This window comes from Corylus avellana, chromosome ca9 (assembly GCF_901000735.1).
Source record: "Corylus avellana chromosome ca9, CavTom2PMs-1.0".
NCBI classification, from domain to species: Eukaryota; Viridiplantae; Streptophyta; class Magnoliopsida; order Fagales; family Betulaceae; genus Corylus; species Corylus avellana.
This window is the reverse complement of record NC_081549.1, coordinates 13,321,318-13,327,317: the sequence shown is the minus strand read 5'-3', so window position 1 is coordinate 13,327,317 and position 6,000 is coordinate 13,321,318. Positions and strand designations below refer to the sequence as shown.

Sequence of the window (6,000 nt, the reverse complement as noted above, 5' to 3'; positions counted from 1 at the left end):
CCAAACTTACTCATGATAACACCTGTCCTGAAAAACACAAAAATAAAACAAAAATGAAGATAGACGAAACAACACAAAAAATGACTAAAAATACCAAAGAAAAAGGAATGCCTCCCATAAGCGCTAAGTTTACAGTCTTCAACCAGACTTTTCACCGCTGATGATTAAGTAGACAACGTAGGATCTTCCAAAGGCAATTCCTCACTCTCCGAAATTTTCAGTTCCAAGAATGGCTTCAACCGCTGACCATTGACCTTGAGAGCACTTCCATTCTTAGGATCCTGGATTTCGATGGCTCCATGAGTAGAAACTGCACGCACTATGAATGGTCCAATCCATCGGGATTTGAGCTTTCCTGGAAACAGATGCAGACGTGAGTTGTAAAGGAGGACTTTCTGACCAACTTCAAATGATCTTCTCAAAATGTTTTGGTCATGGATCTTCTTCATCTGATCCTTGTATAGCTTGGCACAGTTGTAGGCATCATTCCTCAATTCTTCTAATTCATCTAGCTGTAACTTCCTTTGCTCACCAGCCTTGGTGAGGTTGAAATTTAGCTGCTTTATAGCCCAATAAGCCCGGTGCTCCAAGTCCACAGGGAGGTGACAAGCCTTGCCATACACGAGTCGGTAGGGAGACATGCCAATTGGAGTCTTGAATGCAGTCCGGTATGCCCACAGAGCGTCATTGAGTCGAAGAGACCAGTCCTTCCTTGTCGGGTTGACCGTCTTTTCTGATATCCTCTTGATTTCTCTGTTGGATATCTCAACTTGCCCACTTGTCTGAGGATGGTAGGGAGTTGCAACTTTATGAGTAATACCATACTTCTTCATGAGTTGCTCAAAATATCGGTTGCAGAAATGCTTCCCCCCATCACTGATGATGGCACGTGGTGTCCCAAAACGTGCAAACACATTTTCCTTCAAAAATTACAACACGACTCTGTGATCATTAGTCTTGCAGGCAATAGCCTCCACCCACTTGGAAACATAATCCACCGCCACAAGGATGAAAAGATACCCATAAGAATTAGGGAAGGGACCCATGAAATCAATGCCCCAAACATCAACCAACTCCACAATAAGGATCGGGTTCAGCGGCATCATATTCCTTCTTCCAATGCTCCCCAACTTCTGGCATCTATCACAGGCTGAACAGTAGGCATGGGCATCACGAAAAATAGAGGGCCAATAGAATCCACTTTGAAGAATCTTCGCGCGGTCTTTTTAGAACTGAAGTGGCCTCCACATGCATGATCATGGCAAAAAGATAGGACATTTTGCTGGTCATTTTCAGGAATGCATCTCCTTATAATCTGATCTGGGCAGTATTTGAACAGGTAAGGATCATCCCAAAAGAAGTACTTCACCCCAGCCAAGAATTTTGATTTGTCTTGCCTGGTCCAATGTGATGGCATCTGGGCAGTGACAAGGTAGTTCACTATGTCTGCGAACCATGGTGCAGAATTTTGAGAGATGTACATAAGTTGTTCATCAGGAAATGTCTCAGCAATCGGCACAGCATTTTCATTAAAGTCCACAACCAGCCTGGATAGATGATCAGCTACCACATTCTCGGAACCCTTCTTGTCCCGAATTTCAATATCAAACTCTTGCAGCAATAGAATCCACCGGATGAGACGAGATTTAGCATCTTTCTTTGACAATAGATATTTCAGTGCAGCATGATCCGAGTAGACTAAGACTTTAGACCCTAGCAAGTAAGATCTAAACTTATCCAGAGCAAACACTACAGCTAACAACTCCTTTTCAGTAGTGGAGTAGTTAAGTTGTGCATCATTCAGAGTCTTGCTGGCATAGTATATGACATGCGGAATCTTCTCTACTCGCTGACCCAAAACGGCTCCCACAGCATAATCAGAGGCATCACACATTATCTCGAACGGAACCCCCCAATTAGGTGGCTGAATGATTGGTGTAGAAGTTAAGGTCTTTTTCAGAATCTCAAAGGCTGTCTGGCACTTGTCATTGAAGTCAAAAGGAACATCTTTTGCCAATAGATTACATAGAGGTCTTGCTATCTTGCTGAAGTCCTTGATGAATCTTCTGTAGAACCCAGCATGTCCCAGAAATGACCGAATCTCCTTAACTGTCCGCGGGGGCGGAAGGTTAGATATCAAATCAACCTTAGCTCTGTCAACCTCGATACCTTTGTGGGAAATTACATGCCCCAAAACAATTCCTTGTTTCACCATGAAGTGGCATTTTTCCCAATTCAGAACCAAATTCTTCTCCTTGCACCGTACCAACACCAATGTGAGATGATGTAGACATTCCCCAAATGATGAACCAAAGACTGAGAAGTCATCCATGAAGATCTCCAGGTGACGTTCAACCATATCTGAAAAGATGCTGATCATGCATCGCTGAAAAGTGGCTGGTGCATTGCACAATCCAAACGGCATACGGCGATAGGCAAACGTACCGAACGGACAAGTGAAAGTAGTCTTCTCTTGATCTTCGGGGTCCAGTGGAATTTGGTTGTAGCCGGAGTAACCATCAAGGAAACAGTAGTACTCATGGCCTGCCAATCTCTCCAACATCTGATCGATGAAAGGTAGAGGAAAATGGTCTTTTCTTGTCACGGCATTTAACTTCCTGTAGTCAATGCACACTCTCCATCCTGACTGCACACGAGTGGGGACCAACTCATTTTCCTTGTTCTTGATAACTGTAATCCCTGCCTTCTTTGGCACCACATGAATGGGACTCACCCATTTGCTGTCAGAGATTGGGTATATGATTCCCGCATCCAGAAGTTTAATTACCTCTGCTCGAACTACCTCTTGCATGGCCGGATTCAACCGTCTCTGTGGCTCGCGAGAAGTTTTAGCATTTTCTTCCAGATGAATCTTATGCATCACTACTGTAGGGCTGATTCCTTTGATATCTTCTATTGACCACCCGATTGCTTCTTTATGCTCTCTCAAAACTTCTAGCAGCTCATGTTCCTGATCACTATCCAAATCGGCAGCAATGATCACAGGCAGAGATTCTATAGGATCCAGATACTTGTACTTCAGGGTGTCTAGTAGAGGCTTCAACTCCCGCTTGACAGGCTCAGCTGCTAATGAAGATGGATCAGGGGACTATGTCAAAGTAATTTCTGTAGTCTCCGTCTTTATCTCAGGAGTTGAGTCTAACAAGGCGTCAGCTTGTTCCAATAAAGTGTCCAGTGCCATGTCACTTCCCAGTGCAATCAGGCATTCTCCCAAGGGGTCTTCAATATCTGGTTCATTGACAGTTTTCTCTACTATCTCCTCAATTAAGCATGTGCTTCTGACCTCCTCATACTCAAATGGCTGCTTGCTGATATCAAAGATGTTCAGTTCCACTGTCATGTTTCCAAATGATATCTTCATGACTCCAGTTCTACAGTTGATTAGGGCATTAGCCGTAGCTAAAAAGGGACGCCCTAATATGATTGGAACTTGAATTTCTGCATTTTCCGTCTCTGTATCTAAGACAATGAAGTCCACAGGGTAGTAGAACTTATCAACTTTGATCAGGACGTCTTCAATAATTCCCCTTGGAACCTTCACGGATCTGTCAGCCAACTGAAGTGTAATTGAAGTGGATTTCAACTCTCCCAATCCCAACTGAACAAATACTGAATATGGCAGTAGATTTACATTGGCCCCCAAATCCAACAGAGCTTTCTCAACTCGATTGTCACCAATCTTGCAAGCAATGGTAGGACATCCAGGGTCCTTATACTTTACAGGCATCTTGTATTGCAAGATAGAGCTGACCTGCTCAGTCAGGAAAGCTTTCTTGGGGACGTTCGTCTTTCTCTTGATGGTGACCAAATCCTTCAGAAATTTGGCATAAGAAGGCACTTGCTGGATGGCATCTAGGAATGGAATGTTTATCTGCACTTGCTTGAACACTTCCAAAATATCATCGAACTTCGAGCTCTTCTTTGGCGGTTTCAGCCTTTCTGGATATGGAGCTTTGGGTATATACTTTTTGGAAGGATCCTCAGTAATCGGAATGGCAATGTCCGGTCTTGTGTCTTCCGCAGGCTTGTCCAGGTTTTCCTTCTCTTCTGCAGCCTTAGTGGCCTCTTCAGGCATGACCACTTGATTATCCACCTGTTTGCCTGACCTCAGAGTGGTGATGGCTTGTACATGCTCCTGACCATGCATAGAGGCGGAGGAACTTCCAATCACAAATTGCCCTTTTGGGTTAGGCAAGGGTTGACTAGGGAACTTCCCTCTTTCTCTTTCCCCCACCTGATTTGCTATCTGGCCAACTTGCCCTTCTACCTTGATCATGGCCTGCTTAAGTTCTTGTATGTCTCTGCTATTAGCCATGTTGGAATTCCTCAGCTCCTGTATGGCTTGATTGGTGAAACCTTTTAGCTCTTGTACAGATTGGGAGTTGGAATTCTTGAGCTCTTGTATAGAATTCTTGAGCTCTTGTATAGCTTGGGAGTTGGACCGGTCGACTTTTTCTATTAATGTTTTCATCATGTCTTCCAGTGATGACTGTGGTGCAGGCACTTGAGTGGTAGACTGATAAACAGGCGGTTGAGCTTGTTGAGATGACCTGAACTGATTCTGAGCTTGAGTGGTATCTCTTTGGTTCAATGGCTGATTCTGCTTCCAAGAGAAATTGGGGTGATTCCGCCACCCTGGATTGTAAGTTTCGGAAAACAGCCCAGTGGTGGGTTTTTTGTACTCATTGAAGGCATTGACTTGCTCAATTGGGTACTCTGTTGACAGAGTTGGGCAGTTTTGAGTGAAGTGCGTTTGACTATCACATAACCCGCATGCATCAACGTGGTAAGTATCTGCTGCATTCACTGGTTTGTTTAGGACCATAGTGTCAAACTGAACGCCTGAGAACCTTGAACTCCTCCCTTAATTCAGCATCGTTCCTCACCTCATAGATGCTTCCTGTCTTGGGAGCGGGTTGTTGTCTGTCCCAACTATCTTGAAAATCCCATTGTTGCGCTCGTTCAGCCATTTCATCCAAAGTTTTATAAGCTTCATCCCCAGTAAGACTTAAGAATTCTCTACCATTCATTGTCTCAAGCGAGTTTCGCTCACTTGGTGTTAGTCCCCTGTAGAAAATTTGAACTAGCACCTCATTCTCAAACCCGTGGGGTGGGCATTTTATAGTAAGCTCTTTAAACTTCTCCCAGCTATCGGTGAATCTTTCCCCTTCTTTTTGTCTGAAATTGGTGATCTGTAGACGGAGGGCATTGATTTTGGAAATTGGGAAGAACTTGTGGTAAAACTTGCTTTGCAACATATCCCAAGAAGTGATAGATCCAGGTCTATTGTTGAGTAGCCAGGATTTCGCCCTATCATGTAGGGACAGAGGGAATAACCGAAGGCGCACCGCTTCTGCTGGGGCATTTTGTGTATTAACAATGTCGCAAATTTCCAAAAAAATCCTCACATGAACATATGGATCCTCATTCTCTAATCCTCTAAATGCAGGAAGGTGGCCTATTGTACTCGGCTTCAGCTCGAAGCGAGTAGCTGGCAACACTATACACGATGGTGTGTTGGTAATATTGGGTACGAACAGCTCCCTAAGGGATCTAGGTTGATTTCGTTCTCCCATCTTAATAGACTTTTCCGAATCAGACTCGGAACTTTGAGAATTGGTGGGTGAGTTTGATGGCTGTCTTAAATTCTCTCTCGCCGTTCTTTCAATTTCGGGATCAAAAGTGTTTAACTCCAGATTTAAAGATCTACGACCGAACATGCAAAAAGGAACTAACAACCTAACAAACTAACAAACTAACAAACTAAAAACTGAAATGAATTGAACTAAATTAAATTATATTAAACTAACTAAACACAATTGCAAGCAGAAATTAATTTAAACAGAAACTAAAAACTCACAAAAAAGGACCAAAAGATTTTGGCAAAAATCTACTGAACTGTTGCGGTTGCTGTCTTGGCCACAAGTGTGCTCGATCGTAGCAGGGCTGTAACACAAACAAAACAACAACAAAAAACAA

General features: G+C 43.5%; 1 non-coding gene across 1 annotated transcript; it reads left to right on the top strand.

The window, feature by feature from the left end:
• The first annotated feature begins 5,121 nt into the window (after positions 1 to 5,121).
• On the top strand, positions 5,122 to 5,228 carry LOC132162679 (small nucleolar RNA R71). Its single transcript, XR_009438258.1, has one exon. It is a non-coding gene; the product is annotated as a small nucleolar RNA R71 (small nucleolar RNA).
• The last annotated feature ends 772 nt before the right edge of the window (positions 5,229 to 6,000 follow it).